Genomic DNA, 21,674 nt, shown 5'->3' with positions numbered 1-21,674 from the left:
GGCAAGGAGCATGGAGAAATGCAGGACGAGGGAGAGGCACAGGGAGAGTGGGAGACAGGGCTACAGGGACACGGAGAGGCAAGGAGCACAAAGAAACGGAGGAAGAGGAAGGGACACAGGGACAGTGGAAGACAGGGCTACAGGGAGACAGAGAGGCAAGGAGCATGAAGAAACGGAGGAAGAGGAAGGGACACAGGGACAGTGGGAGACAGGGCTACAGGGAGACAGAGAGGCAAGGAGCACGGAGAAACGGAGGAAGAGGAAGGGACAGAGGGACAGTGGGAGACAGGGCTACAGGGAGACAGAGAGACAAGGAGCACGGAGAAATGCAGGACGAGGGAGAGGCACAGGGAGAGTGGGAGACAGGGCTACGGGGAGACAGAGAGGCAAGGAGCATGAAGAAACGGAGGAAGAGGAAGGGACACAGGGACAGTGAGAGACAGGGCTACAGGGAGGCAGAGAGGCAAGGAGCACGGAGAAACGGAGGAAGAGGAAGGGACACAGGGACAGTGGGAGACAGGGCTACAGGGAGGCAGAGAGGCAAGGAGCATGGAGAAATGCAGGACGAGGGAGAGGCACAGGGACAGTGGGAGACAGGGCTACAGGGAGACAGAGAGGCAAGGAGCACGGAGAAACGGAGGAAGAGGAAGGGACACAGGGACAGTGGGAGACAGGGCTACAGGGAGGCAGAGAGGCAAGGAGCATGGAGAAATGCAGGACGAGGGAGAGGCACAGGGAGAGTGGGAGACAGGGCTACAGGGACACGGAGAGGCAAGGAGCACAAAGAAACGGAGGAAGAGGAAGGCACACAGGGACAGTGGAAGACAGGGCTACAGGGAGACAGAGAGGCAAGGAGCATGAAGAAACGGAGGAAGAGGAAGGGACACAGGGACAGTGGGAGACAGGGCTACAGGGAGACAGAGAGGCAAGGAGCACGGAGAAACGGAGGAAGAGGAAGGGACAGAGGGACAGTGGGAGACAGGGCTACAGGGAGACAGAGAGACAAGGAGCACGGAGAAATGCAGGACGAGGGAGAGGCACAGGGAGAGTGGGAGACAGGGCTACGGGGAGACAGAGAGGCAAGGAGCATGAAGAAACGGAGGAAGAGGAAGGGACACAGGGACAGTGAGAGACAGGGCTACAGGGAGGCAGAGAGGCAAGGAGCACGGAGAAACGGAGGAAGAGGAAGGGACACAGGGACAGTGGGAGACAGGGCTACGGGGAGACAGAGAGGCAAGGAGCACAAAGAAACGGAGGAAGAGGAAGGGACACAGGGACAGTGGGAGACAGGGCTACAGGGAGACAGAGATTCAAGGAGCACGGAGAAATGCAGGACGAGGGAGAGGCACAAGGAGAGTGGGAGACAGGGCTACGGGGAGACAGAGAGGCAAGGAGCATGAAGAAACGGAGGAAGAGGAAGGGACACAGGGACAGTGGGAGACAGGGCTACAGGGAGACAGAGAGGCAAGGAGCACGTAGAAACGGATGAAGAGGAAGGGACACAGGGACAGTGGGAGACAGGGCTACAGGGAGACAGAGAGGCAAGGAGCACGGAGAAACGGAGGAAGAGGAAGGGACACAGGGACAGTGGGAGACAGGGCTACAGGGAGACAGAGAGGCAAGGAGCACGGAGAAACGGAGGAAGAGGAAGGGACACAGGGACAGTGGAAGACAGGGCTACAGGGAGACAGAGAGGCAAGGAGCACGGAGAAACGGAGGAAGAGGAAGGGACACAGGGACAGTGGGAGACAGGGCTACAGGGAGACAGAGAGGCAAGGAGCACGGAGAAACGGAGGAAGAGGAAGGGACACAGGGACAGTGGGAGACAGGGCTACAGGGAGACAGAGAGGCAAGGAGCACGGAGAAACGGAGGAAGAGGAAGGGACACAGGGACAGTGGAAGACAGGGCTACGGGGAGACAGAGAGGCAAGGAGCATGAAGAAACGCAGGAAGAGGAAGGGACACAGGGACAGTGAGAGACAGCGCTACAGGGAGACGGAGAGGCAAGGAGCACAGAGAAACGCAGGACGAGGAAGAGACAGGGACAGTGGGAGACAGCGCTACAGGGACACGGAGAGGCAAGGAGCACAGAGAAACGCAGGACGAGGAAGAGGCAGGGACAGTGGGAGACAGAGCTACAGGGAGGCAGAGAGACAAGGAGCATTAAGAAACGCAGGAAGAGGAAGGGACACAGGGACAGTGGGAGACCGGGCTACGGGGAGACAGAGAGGCAAGGAGCATGAAGAAACGCAGGAAGACGAAGGGACACAGGGACAGCGAGAGACACGGCTACAGGGAGACAGAGAGGCAAGGGGGACGAAGAAACGCAGGAAGAGGAAGGTACACAGGGACAGCGAGAGACAGGGCTACAAGGAAGGCAGAGAGGCAAGGAGCAGGAAGAAACGCAAGAAGAGGAAGGGACACAGGGACAGTGAGAGACAAAGCTACAGGGAGACAGAGAGGCAAGGGGGACGAAGAAACGCAGGAAGAGGAAGGGACACAGGGACAGTGAGAGACAGGGCTACAAGGAGACAGAGAGGAAATGGGGAATGAAGAAACGCAGGAAGAGGAAGAGACACAGGGACAGCGAGAGACAGGGCTACAGGGAGACAGAGAGACAAGGAGCACAGAGAAATGCAGGACTAGGAAGAGGCACAGGGACAGCGAGAGACACAGCTACAGGGAGACAGAGAGGCAAGGGGCACAAAGAAATGCAGGAAGAGGAAGAGACACAGGGGCAGCGAGAGACAGGGCTACAGGGAGACAGAGAGGCAAGGGGAAAAGAGAAACGCAGGACGAGGAAGAGACAGGGACAGTGAGAGACAGGGCTACAGGGAGGCAGAGATTCAAGGAGCAGGAAGAAACGCAGGAAGAGGAAGAGACATGGACAGTGAGAGACAGGGCTACGGGGAGACAGAGAGGCAAGGAGCATGAAGAAACACAGGAAGAAGAAGGGACACAGGGACAGTGAGAGACAGGGCTACGGGGAGACAGAGAGGCAAGGAGAATGAAGATACGCAGGAAGAGGAAGGGACGCAGGGACAGTGAGAGACACAGCTACAGGGAGACAGAGAGGCAAGGGGGACGAAGAAACGCAGAAAGAGGAAGGGACACAGGGACAGTGAGAGACAGGACTACGGGGAGACAAAGAGGCAAGGAGCATGAAGAAACGCAGGAAGAGGAAGGGACACAGGGACAGTGGGAGACAGGGCTACGGGGAGACAGAGAGGCAATGAGCAATAAGAAACGCAGGAAGAGGAAGGGACACAGGGACAGTGGGAGACATGGCTAAAGGGAGACAGAGAGGCAAGGAGCATGAAGAAACGCAGGAAGACGAAGGGACACAGGGACAGCGAGAGACACGGCTACAGGGAGACAGAGAGGCAAGGGGCATGAAGAAACGCAGGAAGAGGAAGGGACACAGGGACAGCGAGAGACAGGGCTAAAAAGAAGGCAGAGAGCACGAAGAAACGCAGGAAGAGGAAGGGACACAGGGACAGTGAGAGACACAGCTACAGGGAGACAGAGAGGCAAGGGGGACGAAGAAATGCAGGAAGAGGAAGGGACACAGGGACAGTGAGAGACAGGGCTACAAGGAGACAGAGAGGCAATGGGGAATGAAGAAACGCAGGAAGAGGAAGGGACACAGAAACAGCGAGAGACAGGGCTACAGGGAGACAGAGAGGCAAGGAGCATGAAGAAACGCAGGAAGAGGAAGGGACACAGGGACAGTGGGAGACACGGCTACAGGGTAGCAGAGATTCAAGGAGCAGGAAGAAACGCAGGAAGAGGAAGAGACAGGGACAGTGAGAGACAGGGCTACGGGGAGACAGAGAGGCAAGGGGCACGAAGAAACGCAGGAAGAGGAAGGGACACAGGGACAACGAGAGACAGGGCTACAGGGAGGCAGAGAGGCAAGGAGCACGAAGAAACACAGGAAGAGGAAGGGACACAGGGACAGCGAGAGACACAGCTACAGGGAGACAGAGAGGCAAGGGGGACGAAGAAACGCAGGAAGAGGAAGGGACACAGGGACAGTGAGAGACAAGGCTACAAGGAGACAGAGAGGCAATGGGGAATGAAGAAACGCAGGAAGAGGAAGGGACACAGAGACAGCGAGAGACAGGGCTACAGGGAGACAGAGAGACAAGGAGCACGGAGAAATGCAGGACTAGGAAGAGGCACAGGGACAGCGAGAGACACAGCTACAGGGAGACAGAGAGGCAAGGGGCACAAAGAAATGCAGGAAGAGGAAGAGACACAGGGGCAGCGGGAGACAGAGAGACAAGGGGCACAGAGAAACGCAGGATGAGGAAGAGACAGGGACAGTGAGAGACAGAGCTACAGGGTAGCAGAGATTCAAGGAGCAGGAAGAAACGTAGGAAGAGGAATAGACAGGGACAGTGAGAGACAGGGCTACGGGGAGACAGAGAGGCAAGGAGCATGAAGAAACGCAGGAAGAGGAAGGGACAGAGGAACAGTGGGAGACAGGGCTACAGGGAGGGAGGCAGAGATTCAAGGAGCACGGAGAAATGCAGGACGATGGAGAGGCACAGGGACAGTGGGAGACAGGGCTACGGGGAGACAGAGAGGCAAGGAGCATGAAGAAACGCAGGAAGAGGAAGGGACACAGGGACAGTGAGAGACGGGGCTACGGGGAGACAGAGAGGCAAGGAGCATGAAGAAACGCAGGAAGAGGAAGGGACGCAGGGACAGTGAGAGACACAGCTACAGGGAGACAGAGAGGCAAGGGGGACGAAGAAACGCAAGAAGACGAAGGGACACAGTGACAGTGGGAGAGACGGCTACAGGGAGACAGAGAGGCAAGGGAGATGAAGAAACGCAGGAAGGGGAAGCGACACAGGGACAGCGAGAGACAGGGCTACGGGGAGATAGAGAGGCAAGGGGCACGAATAAACGCAGGAAGAGGAAGAGGCACAGGGACAGTGGGAGACAGCGCTACAGGGAGACGGAGAGTCAAGGGGCACAGAGAAACGCAGGACGAGGAAGAGACGGGGACAGTGGGAGACAGCGCTACAGGGAGACAGAGAGGCAAGGAGCACAGAGAAACGCAGGAAGAGGAAGGGACACAGGGACCGTGAGAGACAGGGAGAGTAACATGGTCTTGTAGAGAGCTGACAGATCACAGGCAGTGAGACATGGACACAGAGAACCACACATGGCACGGATGGAAAAAATGGCATGCCACCTTATGCCCGTTATCGCCTCACATGCCACATATACTCATCATATGCAAGGAACAGCTTTACAATTCATAGTGGGCTGGCATGGTCCTTGTATAAAATGGAAAAATATGAAAATGCGCATCAGTGGCAAAAAGGCCACCAGTCTCCAACGAGGAAGTGCAGTCTGAATTGCGTTTGAGTTTATATCCCAGACAAAAGGTCCGGTCATTCTTCACATTTTGGTCAGCCTGAAATATGGGGGACTTCCACACGTCTTAAAAATAATAAAACACAACCAAACATTCCCTGAATAGTTTCAGGTAATGACGAATCAATAAAAACAGTGATGCGCGATGGCAGCCTTTAAGTCAGCTCCGTTTGCTAGTTATATATGGCGCTGGCCCCTCTAACCCAGAGGGGCACAAGCGCAGTGACAGGGGCACCGAAGAGAAGCCAGAGCTGCCAACTGATACCTCTGGCGACCCCCAGGGCACAGTGACAAGAAGGAAGAAATAGGTGCAGTCAAATATGATATGATACCCAGAGGTCTAAGCGCGGACCCGGAGAGCGAACCTGTGGTGCTCCGTGTCGTCTCACTTCCAAGGCGAGCACGTTGCCCTTGAGCTATTCTCCTAAGACTTTAGAAAGGGAGAGATGAGCAGAAAGAGATATCGAGACATGGGCATAGTGAGTCAGAGAGGGGGGTAGCTATGGAGAAAGACTGTGGCAGGGCCCTGGTGGGTGTGGTGGCCCGGGCGGTCTCTCTCTCTCTCTCTCCTACACACACACGCACACGCACGCACGCACACACTTTCCACATCCAATGCATAATATTGTGTCTGCAGTTGACCTGGGGAGTCAGAAGTATGTCCTCGTGACTTTGGGAGTAAGCGTACCAGGCTAGTCCAGGCTACACACAGAAGCTGAACAGTGCCCAGCAATTTCGAACCCTCCACTGCAGGAGAGCTATAGAGTTTTAGGCCTCTTCCCCCCAGACACTTGCCACGTGTAGGAGTGTGGAGGAGCTGCCATAAACATCACATGGCTCAGCTAAACCAGTGTCAATGAAAGTGTCGCACATAAGGCCCGAAAGTATCACACATAAGATCACTGCACACTTGGCAGTGTTGCACATGGCAGCACTGCACATTGTTTGACACGTTAGGCACAGCTCTGTCCTGCCAGTCTCCCCTGGCTCTGCCCAGGATTCACACCATCGTTGTATCCATGCTGATGGCGCCGTTATCATTTTTGAAAAGGTCTGTGTCACGTGGCCGCGCCTTGTGCTGTCTCTGCCACTGTTCTGCCAGTTGACTGGTGACCAGGAGAAGAGTCATCACAGTAGGGAGAAAATGATCCAGGGCACGGGCCTCATCATGGAAAAGCCACTTGTCTGTGGTTGTTTAAAATAGTTAGAATATCTGTGAGTGGGTAAGATAGTTTGAAAGTGTGCAAATGTCAGTGAGTTTCTTTAAATGTATGAGTGAGTCTGTTTGCATCCACATAACAATTCTGATCATCAACTCATACTCCAAAACACACAAACTCACAATCTAACCTTCTATCCATCCATAAACAAGCAATAACGCAATAATGCAAATCGCGTAACGATTGGCTTTGCCAATGGTTGTTTGTCCTGTCTGGTCTTTACTACACAATAATGTTAACCTCTACATATACACGACCGGCCCTATTTGATATGTCAATATTTGCTTACATTTTTGTGCATTGTAACTCCAGCTATATGAGGCTTTGTGCAGAAATTAATAGGTATGAATCTTTATTTATTTAATGTAATGAATGTTATACACACGCAGTTTCTTTTAGTGTTGGCCCATATGTGGCACTGTAGCACCACATTTGCCAACCTTATCGATATGGCCACAATATATTTTTGTTATGTGTGGTTAGATATGTGTTTTACTTTGCTTTGGCTTCTACAAAGCAGCTGAAACAATAACAGAGAATTTGACACACAATTGTTGCATCATGTAGCAACTATTTAAACCTGGACATGTCTGAAAAATGCTGCAGATGCTCTGACAGAGAGCCAAAACTCTCTATAGCTAAACCTAAGCACCTCATTAGGAAAACAGCTCCAAGTAGGCACCAGCTGCTGTTGCCACCAGAGAATCCCATGTATGGCTATTTTCAATTTGGCTCCATTGCCTTTACAAGCAGTATCCGGTGGACCCAAGAGGTTGGTGACTGACCCCATCATCCCCCATGTACCACACAAAACATTGGTTGAGTGTTGGCAATAAAAGGCTGTGGGATTTTTATTGCACATCATTACATAATAATACACCAAACAATCATAATCATAACAATAATACATAATGGGCCTCATTACAACCATGGCGTTAAGGGGTTAACAGCGCCGTAAAAGGCTGCGGAGCCGTTAAACCCTTAACGCCAGATTCACACTTTAACGCCTGCTTTTTGCAGGCGTTAAAGTCCATCCCGCTAAGGGACCTTGGTGCTAATTACGGCACCGTAATTTACGGTGCCGTAATTAGCACCTTCCCCATTCCCATTGAGCCCTATGGGCCAAAAATGGGAATGGGGAAGGGGCCATGGTGAATGGGGATTTACCGCCCCGCCAACCTCGGAATGGGGCGGTAAATCCGCCATCCACCATGGCGGAATCCGGCATGGACCATGGTGCTAGTAGCACCATGGTCCAACGCCAGGGTTGTAATGAAGCCCAATGTGTATTTTAGGGCACGAGGTTCAGAGATTGCTCCATCAGGCCTGTGCCTCCACTCCTGGAATGGTAACCGGATTTCCAGGTTCCCCCAAAAGTTGCTACCGACATCTCCTTACCGCCAAATTGAAAGCTATTTCCCTGTAGAAATGCCCCATTCCCTTTTCTGACAGGTGTGTCCATCCCTCTGAAAAAGTTCAGGCTTTGCTAGGGATATGTTTGATGAAGTGGAACCCTCTGCTTGTGCAGATTGTTTCCATTACTTTGTTCAATTTCTACCTGGCTATATCCATGGCTTTCACAAAATTCGCCCCTTGCCATGTCTTCCAATAATTGCTCTCTTCCCATAGAGAACAAGTTATTTTGCCTAAATGTATAATCAGAAAATCAGGAGGGTCCCTGTAAGCGACTAGGTCTGCCAGTTTGTCATGACTGTCTGGCCACGTTAGCCCACTGTACACTCATCATGAAGTGATGGTGTTTTTGAATGCTGTTCCCTCCTTCGTCTCCTCTGACCATCTCGCTGTTCGGAATATGAAGGAATGTCCTACTATTCAGGCTGACTTGAGGGGGGCTCTGCAATCTGTTCGTGAAGAAAAGTTTTAGATTAGTTCTGTTCTTTTGTACCGTTTGTAACATTTAGATTTCCATCCCCCTATTCCTTTGACTTGTTGTGCCCCCAGCCCTCCTTGCCATGTAGTTAGTGCTGCGCCTATTCTAAATGAGTGGGTCCCAAATTCTTTAGGGTCCCACATGGCTCCCCTTATGGCTTTCATCAGTACTGCTTTGAATTGAAAGTATCATCTATACAATAGATATTTATCTCTCTCTTGCAACCTGTCTTGGATTTCTGGACTTCAGTGGCGATGTTGTCTGGCCTTACCCTAATGTCCATCATCCTTAAACCATCGCTGGCTTTCACGCTCGATGCTATGAGCCCGCTCATCTTGGAAGCCCCAAACTATGCTAGGGAGAACATCTTTTTTTTAAATTGAATTTGATTGATTTTTAACATTAGAAGTGAACATACAGGTGGGCGCATATTAAGCATACATGGTTACATCAAAAGACTGCTTCGTTCCACCCAAACAATATTTTAACAACAACTACGTGTCCCGTTCTAATGAAAGGAAATTTAAGTCCCTGCCCCCCTCGCTCCCTCTCCTTATCCCATCTCATAGATCTTCCAGGTTCTTGGCGTTTGCTGTGGTAAACCGTAGTGGGCAGCATGACGTTTACCGCTGGTCATCATTGGAGTTGCACGTCGCTGGTGAAGTTTGCGACAGGCATGGTTGGTTGGCAGTGTGTCATGCGGTGCTCAGCTCATGATGGGGCAGAGTGGTTGCTACTTTCCTTGATGCGTCAGGTCACGTGTGACTGTGCCTGTGATGTGGTGCCTGACAAAATAACCCCAGGCTTCCTCGTGTCGTGTGGCCTTGTCGTGGAGGGCTGCCGTTATTTTTTCCATTGTGTATATGTTCGTGGCAATCTGTATCCAGTCCTTTTTATTTGGAAGGCGTGGGGATTTCCATTTAATAACCAGGCCCGCTCTCACTGCCAATAGCAGGGGGGACACTAGTCCTTTTATCCTAATCAGTTTGTCGTCCTCTTCTTCGAGACCAATTAGAATCAGAAGGGGGGATGATTCCCTTTCTATGCCGTCTAACTGTTTAATCCATCCCAGGACTTCTTGCCAATAGATGCAAACTTTGGGGCAGTTCCACCATATGTGCCAGTAGTCGGCGTCCATACCACATTGTCGCCAGCATCTCGGGCTGGAGCTTTGAAACATTTTGGACAGCCTGTGGATCGTTCTGCCACCTGTGGAGTAATTTTATAGCGTGTAGTTTATACTGGGCTGCGATTGATATTTTGGATGGCGTTTCACAAATTCTGTCCCAAGCCTGCTGATCAAATTCTCTGCCGAAATCTCTTTCCCATCTTTCCTTGAGGCGGGGACTTGGAGTTTCATCCTTGGTGATTAGGGCCATGTACATACTTGCTATTAATCCTTTAATTGTGTTGGTCGTGTCCAAGATTGTCTCAAAATCTCAAAAGGCATGAGCTCTCTTTGCGTGCAGGCCTTCCATTCTCTCCTGGATAGCACTCCTTTCAGTCATAAATACAAGAAAATCCAAATCGGGTTTAGTTGGAGAGCTTCCTCTAGTTCCGTAATTGAAATGAATTTCCCTTTTCTCCACAGCTGACCAACTCTCTCAAGTCCGGCATCAAACCAGGCTTGATATCTGGCGTGTTTGGGGATTTCCTCTCTGATCCCGGGGGACCAGAGATGGCTCAGAGGAGAAGGCCACGTGGTGACCCCGGACATTCCTTTCCCTTTCTTCCATATGTTCCACACTGTTCCCAGTATTGGGTGGTCGCACAGTCGTTTTATGAGCTTCGGTCTGGGGACCCATAACCATTCTGCGAGAGTTGCGGGGGGTAGAATATTGTTATTTAACTGGACCCATTGGAGGTCCTTTCTATCACGCAGGTGTGGGATCAGGACTCTGAGTTGTGTCACCTGATAGCAGCGTTCTATGTCTGGGAGGCCTACTTCTCCCAGCTCCTTTTGTAGTATCAAGATGTCGCAGGGTATCTTGGGTTTCTTTCCATTCCACAGGAATTCCAGTATGACCTTCTTAACTTGTCTGAAAAAGTTGTCGGAGATTGTGATCGGCAGGACCTGGAAGGGATATAGAAAGCGTGGAGGCTCACCATCTTGATTGCGTTTAGACGTCCCATCCAGGAAATTGTGAGTGGTTTCCATTTCCTAAAATCAGCCTTGAGGGCTTCAAGAAGTTGTGGAAAGTTAGCTTCGTAAAGATGGTCGAGGTCTCTCGTTAAATTGATCCCCAAATATCTCAGTGTTGGACCTCCAATGATCAGCCCTAGGCGCTCAAGATCTATTTGCTGCTCTGGGGACGGTTCATTGAGTGGAAAGAGGATGGATTTGGTTTTGTTGATTTTGAAGCCTGAGAGTGCACCATATTCCTCTATCAAGTGGATCGCTCGTGGGATTGATGATATTGGGTTTAATACATGGCGCAGGATGTCATCTGCGTACAAGGCCAGCTTATATTCTCTGCTGTTTACTCGCATCCCTTCCACGGCGGCATCTACTCAAAGCATTTGGGCAAGCGGCTCCAAGGAAAGCGTGAAGTTTATTGCCGAGAGGGGGCAACCTTGTCTCGTTCCCCTACTGAGGGGGAACCAGCGGGAGAATTGGGAGTTCACTGCCACAGATGCTCTTGGAGCCGTATAGACTGCTTTGATTCCTCGTCGGAGAGTGGGGCCCAGGCCTATTTTCTTTAACGTGGCTTCCAGGAAGTGCCATTCAACTCTGTCGAACGCCTTCTCGGCATCGATTGAAAATAACGCTGGCATGTTTGATGATTTTTTGGCCTCGTCTATTAGGTGAAGGTGTTGGGTGTCCTGACCCACGTTTGGACTATTATGCTGCAACATTTGGTGCTGTGGGCTTAGGAAATCCAAGATGGTGGAAAAGCCCACATTTGCGCCAGAATCCAGGAGAACCGCATAGTTTTGCGCGCACCAAAATGGTCCCTTGACCTGCCACCCACCAGTGCAAAGAAAGATGGTTCTGTTCAAAATCAGTTTTTATTAATGTCAAAAATTGCTAAGATCATGGGCCCGAAACCACCAAACAAAAATACAACTATGGTTGAGTGTTTTACTTTACTCTACTACAGATCCACATCAATGCCATGTCAAGCAAGGATCATATACTATCAAGTAAAATCCTTTCTTTTTGAAATGTATTCATTCAAGACAGCTGTCAAAAATAGGTGCAGTACTGGCATTGGACACTGACCGGCGCTGGCGCTCTATAAATCCTGACAGGAGAGCTGTCTTGCAGAACTGTGCAGTGAACAGAAGGGGGTCTTATGTAATTAAAAGTTCAAAAGACTTGCCTTTCCTGAGAACTCTTAACACCCCAGAGACCCACACCAGGAGGCAGGATATCACATGGCCCTGTTGATTGAGAGGGAGGGGACTTCCCTGCAGCCTGCTGGACCCAACACAATAGACCATTTCAATTTGATGGGGTATGCTGATTTTGGGTGTGGACTGTAAACAGAGCTCTGCTCGGAAAAAAGTGCAGCGAATTGACAGTTTGCTTCATTTCAACCACGTGTAAAAATATCTGTCTTTTGCTTCCATTACTGAATCCCGTTTTCAACCTGATAACCATCCCTGAATCATTGGTACGGCTGACCTGAACTGATTTAAAGTATCTCTCACTCACCCTGAACCTCTAGAGGGAATTAAAAGCATTTTCAGCATATTTTTCACTTCATTGCCACCACATTTAAAAGGATCTTGCCTGTTTTAAAATCATACCTGTTTCCCTCTAAGCTCGCTGGGGTGAACTGGAAATTTGTATTGCATTTTGTATTCTTGAGAATTGTGTGCTCTCCTTCCATCTCCTTATCTTGCCTAGGGGGGGAGGGAATTGTCAAAGAAAAAGTGATCATATTATCTTTTGTTGAAATCATAACAAGTTTATTTGTGTGCTGCATTTTTCCCTCATTGCTTTCCTTGAAACCATAAAAGTATTTTCTGCTACCTTATCCTTCTTATACTAACTCCTCATTGATTGTAAAGAAGTGTGCTAGTGTCAGATTATCTATTGTCGATCAACATTATATTCATATGCCTAAGTGTGATGTCAAATATTAATTTATTATAAAAGTGTGATATATATATATTGTTTAATTTTTCCAATAAATCTTTTAAATTGAAAAACAAACCTACTTCTTGGCTCAGCGAGGTCAGGGGGATTCAAAGAGAGGGGCGTTATACAAGGGTTTATCATCCAGAGTATAACGTGTCATAAAAATATGTGAATAAGGGCTTCCCTTGAGCAATCCCAGACAAGGCACTGACTTAGTGGGAGTCCTTGATTGGAGTCACTTGACAAAGGGTCTTTCGAGTAGAATCTGCACCTTGTCTACCTAAGATGAAATCCACTTGGCCGTTGTGGATTATTACGGGCATGTGTGACTCCAGCCGTGCAGTGAGGATTCTTGTATAGATTTTAGCATCGGTATTTAGAAGGGATATTGGGCGGTAGGAGGCGCACTGCGCAGGGTCTTTGCCCTCCTTGGGAATGACTGTTATTAGCGCTTCTGAGAAGATTTCGGGTGCCACGCCGGATTGGAGGATGTTGTTGAAGAGATCAACCATGAATGGGAGGAGGGCGTCCTTAAAGGTCTTGTAAAACCCTGCTATGTAGCCATCATTTCCGGGGGCTTTCCCTGTTGGAAGTCTTTTGATCGCCTCCTCAATTTCTTCCCCTGTGATGGTAGCGTCCATGGCTTGTGCTATGTCCAACGGGAGAGCTGGCAAGGATACTTTGTCCATGTAGTCTGTGATCGCCTCTGGATGCGGGGCGGCATGCAAAGTGCATAGTTACTCGTAGAAGTTGGCAAAGGCTTCAGGGATATTGGGGGAACGATGGTCGTGGGGAGCGTCTACGTTGTGAAACGTAAGGACCCATTCTTCTCGACGTTGACCTCGGAGTCTTGCGGCGAGCAAGGCGCCCGCTTTGTCCCCATGTTCATAATGTTTTTGCTTCAGACATTAGAGTTTGTGCAGGATGCTACCTGTTTCTAGTTGTCGCAGCTCTTCCCTCTTGTCGTTGGCCTGCTTGATCTTTTGTAATCTATCAGGGTCCGCAGATTGGGCCATGAGATTGAGTTGAGTGATTTCATTCCGGAGTCTAATTTCTATGAGTTGGCGTTCTCTTTTCTTTGCTGCCCCTCTTTAATGAGTATTTCCCTCCAAGTGGCTTTGCCTGCCTCCCATACTATATTCATGGAGATTTCACCTATATTGTTTTGCTCAATGTATTGGGTGATGCCCTGCTCAAGCTATTCCCGAAAGATTAGATCCTTAAAGAGATTCTCTTTGCATCGCCATTTGGAGCTCTTGTGGGGGAGGGCCATCTGATCAATAATGACCATGACCATGTCATGGTCCAACCATGTGACGGGAGATATGGTGGATTCGGACATTGCTGCAGTGAGTTCCGAGGTTAGGTATATATAGTCAATTCTGGAGAACGTAGCATGTGGTGTAGATAGAGAAGGTGAAGCCTGTTCGGTTCGGGTTCATGTGTCTCCATGCGTCTCTGAGACTGTAGGCGTCCATCATTTCTGCGGCCAGTGAGCATCCGGAGCCCGACAGGGGGGTCATAAGTGGGTTGCCTGCTTGCCTGTCCTGTTCTGGATCCATCCATGTGTTAACGTCACCTCCAAAGATCACTTCACCTTCTGCTTCAATCATGACTTTAGGGATTGTTTGTTGTAGGAATCTGGACTGTCCTGTATTGGGCGCATATACGGACGCAAGAGTGGTGATGGTGCCCTGTATCTTGCCCACCAGTACAAGCGCTCTGCCACTCACATCAATCCAGGATGTCCTTTAGATAACTGGCATCTATTTTTGTGCATTGGGGCCATTTGGTGAAAGTTTGTCCACTAAAAACGAGATAAAGCTTCATCAATGTTATTATCTGTTCCAGCAATATGCCTCGCTCCTACCACAATGTTTTCAAAACAGTGTGATCTCGGTTATAGATCTTTAAATTCTTAACTGTAGCTGGAACTTGGTTGTTCTTCTATTAATAATTCCCACCACTTCAATGTTATCTGACCAAGCGGTTAGTTCTGTGTTTTCCAGATGCCTGCCCCAGATGTGTAGTGCTAGCCAGATTGCTATGATTTCAAGAAGCGTGATGTTTTCTGGTCCCGCCTGTTGCCTGCCATGTGTCTTCCCATTCTCCGGCGACCCACGCTGTTCCCAGAATGGCCCCAAATCCTTGCTCCCAGCTGCATCGTTAAAAAGCACTCTTCTGTTACTTGTGTTCAATGGCATGAGCTATAGTGTTGTGCCGTTGAAGCTTGTGAGGTATCTTCCCATATCAGTAAATCATCTTTAACTTCCTTGCCTGACCTAATGTGCAAATGTGGCTTTTGGCAGCCTTTTGTCCTTAGTTCCAACCTCCTTGCAAATGTTTTGCCCTGTGGTATGACCATGGCTGCAAAGTTTAAGCTTCCTGTCAAATATTGTATCTCTCCCACTGTGCCTTTTCCCTTTTTACCTAACATCCTGATTTTTTCTAGTAATTCCTCTGCCTTTGTGCTTGGTGTCCTGCAGACACCAGAATTGGAGTCTTTTTTTATTCTTAAGAAAATTATGCATGTTGCTGGTTTGGTTGTCTTTTCTTCTACCAATGGTATGCCCCATTGTGCTGCCTTTTCTATCATTGTTAGCATGTCTTGGCATTCTCCTGCCTCTATATGCCCTATCAACATGAAATCATCCAGGTAGTGTGATACCTGAGCTTCCGGTAACTGTTTTAGAAAGGCCCACTGAAAAAGTGAGCTAAATTGCTCGAGTAGGGCGCAAGATACTCCATTGGTAGACATTTGTCCACATACAATTTTCCATCAAAAGTAAAACCTTAACAGGGTTGCGATTTTGGGTGCACTGGTAAGAATCTAAATGCTGACTCGATGTCCAGTTTGGCTACCAGAGCCCCTTTTTCCGCATTCCCTGACTTTTTCTGAGTGCTTCTTGGAAATGGGTGTAGGTTACTGCAGTTTCTGTTTCTGGGATTCCATCATTCACGGATTGCCCTTGTGGGTATGATAGATGATGTATCATTCTTATATTTTCCGGTTCTTTCTTGGGCATTACCCCTGGTCGGGAGCATATGTATTCTTTGAAAGGCATTTGTTCCCAGGGCCCTCCAATTCTCCAAAAATCTAGTTCCATTTTTTTTAATTTTCTCCTTCATTATCCTTGTGTTGTCTCTTCTTGATTTTTAGAATCTTTGGGATTTTGGGTGGCCCTTAGCCCTTGACGGGGATGTAGAATCCCTCTTTGAAACCTTTCTCATTTATTTGGCAGATGCTTTTGTCTGAGTATGCAGCTAGCGCTGCCTAAAAACGTTGATTGGGGGTTTCCCTAGTTTAGTTATATTTCTGCCTCCTGTCTTATTGTTCCTCTTTTTTGGAGCCTCTGTTTGGCAGACGGGTGTACTCACCCTTTCTATACTTATCTGGCTCAGTGATTTTATTGCTGCTTGCATATGCTGTCTTAATATGTGACTGAGTCTTTTCTCCATTCCCTGCTGGCTTCCCATTCATTAAGTATAAATAATTGTGAAATAATTGTTTTGATTTTTGAAATACATCAAAAAATAATAATAATTTAAAAAAAAAGTATACATAATTTTGGACCTCATCCCTTTTTATCTCTGGCCGTTGGGCCATTGCTCTCCTGAATCTTTCATCGTATGCGAGCCATGTGTCTCCACCATAAGCCTCTTTTACCTCTATGATTTTATCTATGTAGGCCATTAAATGTGTCCCCTCTTCTGGTGTTTTCTCCAATATTACAGTTGGTAGAATATAAAAAGCCTTCAAACAATTGTCCCAATTGTGTTCTACCTGCGCAATTCTTGCTATTACGTTTCCCTCAATCTTTTTTCGGCTCTTTAAAAGCACCCATTCCACTTGGTTGTGCTTCTGCAGGTGAAAATATTTCCAAGTACCCTTTTTCCCAGACTGATTCTGTGTCAATTTTCCAGGCTAGTGGCCTCTTGTATCCGTTCAAAATCCCACTCTCTAGTGTTTTCAGTCTTTCCATTAGCTGTGCATTTGTGACCATCATGTCTTCTTTTTGTGAGGCTGTTGCTACAACATTTGCATCCCCCTCGCCTGTTATTGTGGGGCCCCCCTTCAATTGTTGGGGATGCTAGAAAAGGGGTCTGCAGTGCTCGGCCCTTGCCCCCCAGCTGAGCCTGTCTGACCCTGTGTGCAGTTGGGGCTGGTCTATGCCATTACCGGCTGTTTCCCTCTGCCCACTCGTTCCATAGCTGTCTCTGTAATTATATGATGTTGCTCTATTTTATCAAATTCTGCATTTACTACGGGGTCTTATTGAGTCAAATACTTGTTTGCAAAGTCATCTAAACTATCAGACCTACAGGCTTTCTTTTTACCTTCCTTGCTGCCCTTCTTTCCATGTCTAGCCGAGGTCTGTTTTGCTCCTACAGTTGGTTCCCCAATAACTGTCATGTCTGCCTCTTCATCAACTGAGCCTTGCTTAGTCTTTCCTTACCCATTGCCAGCCGTGTATGAGCTCTGCTTCCACTGCCCAGAGCATGAGTTTTGTTTTCTGTCTGCCTGCTGGTTCAATGGCTGTGCTCATCACCATTTATGGTTGCTAATTTCGAAATTATTCCCCCCACACTGTTTAGCGTGCTTTGTATGCACAAATTGACTTGAAAATCTCGGACAAACTTTCTCCCTCTTGGAGGACAGTAGAACCGGGTCTGCTGACAGGGAGATAGTCAGTATCCCTGTGGAATCCCTGAGCTGGCTGATAACTATGGACCTTGTGGAGACGTCAACCAAATACAAATAAGAGCCTGGACTCAGTCAACCACTAACAAGGGCAGAGAGAGCTATTTGAACCACCGGTTACAAATTCACAAAGAATGGAAGAATAGCTGCAAGGAGCGGCTGTGCTTTCCTGAAAAGGCTGAGTGACATTGGGTGGAGGCCCGGTGAGAAGGTTTGAGATCTACTTACTTTAAAACTGATAAAAAAAGAGAAGCTGAAGCGAAAGCCATTCTGACCATAGGTTTGATTTATTTTTATTTTAGCCAAACCTGGAAAATAATCCCGAATAAATTGTATGTGAAATACATTGATATCTTGTGTCCTTTATAGAGACCACTTAACCTTGTGACATATGATATAGTGAATTTGTATCAACGGTGTGTGTGAATAGCAGAGTTTGGGAAATCCGCTATAGCACAGAGAACACTAACATTTTATTTGTTTCTACTCTTTCGGTCGCAGGTTCAAATCCCACATGGTCGACTCAGCCTTTCATCCTTCCGAGGTAGACAAAGTGACTACCAATTTCGAATGGGTATTAATAATGTATGCAGATATGTGCTATGTAAAGTGCTTTGGATCAAAGCGCTATATAAATATCAAATTATTATTATTATAATGAAATGGAGCAAGAAGCAAGAATAAGATTTATTCGGTTCACATTTCACTTTTTGGAGGAGGGAGCGGGGACTCACAACCTCATAGGCAGGGAGCAGTAAACTAAAGTATATGAAGTGAGTCACATAGGAGGGGTTCAGAATGTTCTTCATTTTCTCAGGACACTTAGGCAGAGGGTAGCAAAAAGCCAGTCCAGGAGGCCATCCAAAAATGGGCCGAGTTGGCTGGGGTTGTGATGTGATGATGTCATTGATTGAGGTAGGGGAAATATCTTGAACAGAGCCTTGGTAACCATGACACAATCTCTGCCCAATCACAGGAGTGGATCGGTGTAGAGGATTAATGTTTGGCTGTGTCGTTGCAATGAATATAGACTTCAGTTATGACACAGATGTCTTAAAAGATTCAGTGGTCATAGTCGTAGTATTCAGTGATGTAAGGGGTGTTTTTTGATCTGTCATTCCAGGGGGGTGAATTGGGTTATTTAAGAGTGAGCATAGTTGTTTAAAGGTGTGTTTCAAGGCTAAAGTGAGGCATTGTAGGCTAGTTGCTTTGAGGGTCGGAGATTTGAGCCATAGGATAACTGAAGGATGGAGGTTGGATGATATCCAGTAAATGCTGGTAAAGGAGATGGTGGCAGAGTGGTGGCAGGAGGATTGAACCAGGACTGGCTAAGGAAAAGCAGATGAGAAGGAAAGGAGCAACAGAGGCTGGAGGGAAAATAATTGAAATTAGTTCCAAAGGAGATGATGAGGACAAAGGTGAATTGGGTGCAGTTGCGGGTATGATATGATATGATATGGTACGATATGGCATTTGTAACGCGCCTAAACACAAGTGTTTCAAGGCGCGAGGGCCAGATCCCATTTGGGATCTGTTCTGAATGAAAGGACGTTTGGGAAGATGTGAGAAGTATGTGATTTGGGTAATCTATGTGGCAGCTCACTTTGATGTAGTGAATGTGCAAATGGAGAGATGAGTTTGCGGTAAGGAGTTAGGGATGATTGGCAGGTTTGAGGCTTGGGCCTGCAGCCTTGTTGGCAATCTGCATAAAGGCACGGGACTTAGCTCACTTGTTTTAGCTCACTTCAGGTATGAGCCATGGAGCACCTGAAAGACTGACCACAACTGAGTGCCCACATGTGGATCACCCGGTGAAGCCAACCGTGCAACACATTCTCGATTTAAGGGCAACTGACTGTGGGTTAGAGTGTTGTGCACCTCTATTTACACTGGCAGAATACTAGGTCCTGATGGAATGTGCTATATTTTGTTCAGAGTACTTAGCTTCCTGAATGCTCTCCAAGGGTATCCAAATATGGTATGGGGCATGACCGGGATCAATGATGGCATGGCAGTCCACTTCAATAACTACACAGGGGTTGCACATGGGTATCATGAGATGCTTTTCAGCGATCTGACAAGGTCGTTTGATTGGGATGGTAAATCCAATGAAAATAGCCTGGCCACTTCTGCTGTTGGGTGCAACCTGCTTCCAGGTCCAACTTGGATCCTTCGTTTCCTCTATCTCACTCTCTACCTGTGGTGTTCCCCAGGGGTCTAACCTCTCTCCCCGACTTTTCAACCAATACCTGGCACCTCTTGCTCACCGCATTGCTGCTCTCTTCTCCAACATTTGGTGCTATGCGGATGACACTCAGTTCGTTTTCAGACTCCCCTCGGCCACCTCTTCTCCTTCCCTCATCTCTGACTGTCTGTCCGGTATCCAGGAGTGGTGTGCCACCAATGAGCTCTGCCTTAATGCCACCAAGACAGAGATTCAGCTCATTGGCACACCTTCACCCTTCTTTCCTGCCACTATCTGGCCTGCCTCCCTTGGACCTCTTCCTGCTCCCACCTGTGAGGCTAAGAATCTCAGGGTCATCTTTGACTCCACACTCTCCTTCTCTCCTCACATCTCTGACATCTCTAAGAAGTCAAACTACCAACTTCCCTTTCCTCTCCTTCCCCCAGAAGCTCACTGTCTCCAGAGCTCTGGTTCTCTCCAGGCTGGACTTTTGCAACAGCCTCTTTCTAAATCTGCCTGCTTCTACTCTTCGCCCTCTGCAACTCATTCAAAACAGGACTGCGAGACTTGTCCTTGGCCTCAAGCCCAGGGATCGTATCTCTCTAGCACTGAAATCTCTGCATTGGCTCCCAGTGGCTGCAAGGATTAAGTTCAAGACCCTCTGCATTGTCCACAAAGCCTTCTGGGGCCTAGGTCTCCAATACCTCCAACTCTCTCTTTGTAAATACTTTCCTACTCAATCTCTTCGCTCATCCACCTCCAACTCCCTAAGGGTCAGTCGCTTCTCCAAGCAACGAGTTGGTGGTAGACCTCTTTCTTCTTGTGGGGCCTCCCACTGGTACAGCCTCCCTGCCTCTCTTAAACTTGGGGAGAACCATCTCCGGTTCCGGAAGCACCTCAAGATTTTCCTCTTTCCTTCTGCCTTCTCTCTTCTTCTCCCCTGCTGTTCTCTGCCTGTTTTGCATTGGGCATCTGGCTACCCTCTGATTTCGGGCCCAGATTCCCTTCCCACCCTGCAGTTCCCACGCACTGCCTCCAATAAAACCTTGCATTTGGGTCTGTATCTGCTACCCTACAGTCCCCTCACTTGCATGTATTAGGCACCCGCTGTCTGCACTTAATTCATGCACTTGTTTCCACTCCCACCCTACCCTTGCACTTTCCCCTTCCCCTCTCCCCTGCACTTGCACGTTCTCAATGTCACTGGGCCTAGTAAGATCGTTATTTTGTCCTCTCTTGTACCCCTCCATTGCCTCGTCGCGTCTTGAAACACTTGTACATAGGCACAATATAAATAAAGTATCATTGATGTAATGCTGGCTTGAAAATATATTTAAATAGAAATTCTTAAGGTTCAAATGCAGGATGTTGCAGGGAACCACATTTTAAAATCACATTGCTAGGACACAGCTGTACCAAAACTGCAATACCTTTAGAGATTATTAATTTGGGTGGCATAAGAAACCTTGCCTTTTTTATTAGGGACATGCAGGGCCATCTTTGTTTGTTTGTGCATTCTGGGTATTATACTTCTGAGCATAGAACATTAAGTCCAGAACTACCATTTTCAGAATGTAAAGAAATCAAAGAAAAATACAATGGCTGGAGAGACACCTCCCACATGAAATGGTGTTAGCAGGTAGGCCATTAGTAAAGGCATTATGGTTGGGGCTTGTGGGCAATGATATTACTGGAATGCATGGGTTAATGTAAAATCCATCTTACCATTGGCCTTTTGAGGTGAACGCCACTATCTCTATTTACAGTAGTTTGCACCCCTCTTCCGTTAACACTGGCCCTTGGTCCATGCGAGTGCATGCTGGAAATCACATTGCATATGTAAAGGGAAGTTTGGTATCAAGGTGATTATGCTCAATGTCACTTCTACCTTCACATTAATTCCCTGAGTGGACCACGGGGAGGCCCGCTGATAACTGAGGGATGCACCAGATCAATCACTTGTTATTGTGCTCCCTGACCTGGAGGTTATTAACATATGTGCTAACAAGCAAACTCACAATGCCAGACGTGCCTGTCCATGACTCTACTATAGGCCAGTTTTTTGCCAGACTGGACCACTCGACTAAATTGTAACCAATCTTACTAAACAAATGCATTCTTTGCAATATATTTGACTAAACGCACCCTCTTGGGTAGTCCTCAAACAGTCTGTTCTGGATAGTAATCAATTGTCT

This window comes from Ambystoma mexicanum, chromosome 3q, assembly GCF_040938575.1.
Source record: "Ambystoma mexicanum isolate Mex_15411 chromosome 3q, UKY_AmexF1_1, whole genome shotgun sequence".
NCBI classification, from domain to species: domain Eukaryota; kingdom Metazoa; phylum Chordata; class Amphibia; order Caudata; family Ambystomatidae; genus Ambystoma; species Ambystoma mexicanum.
The sequence above is the reverse complement of the archived record's forward strand: the minus strand, read 5'-3'. Positions refer to the sequence as shown.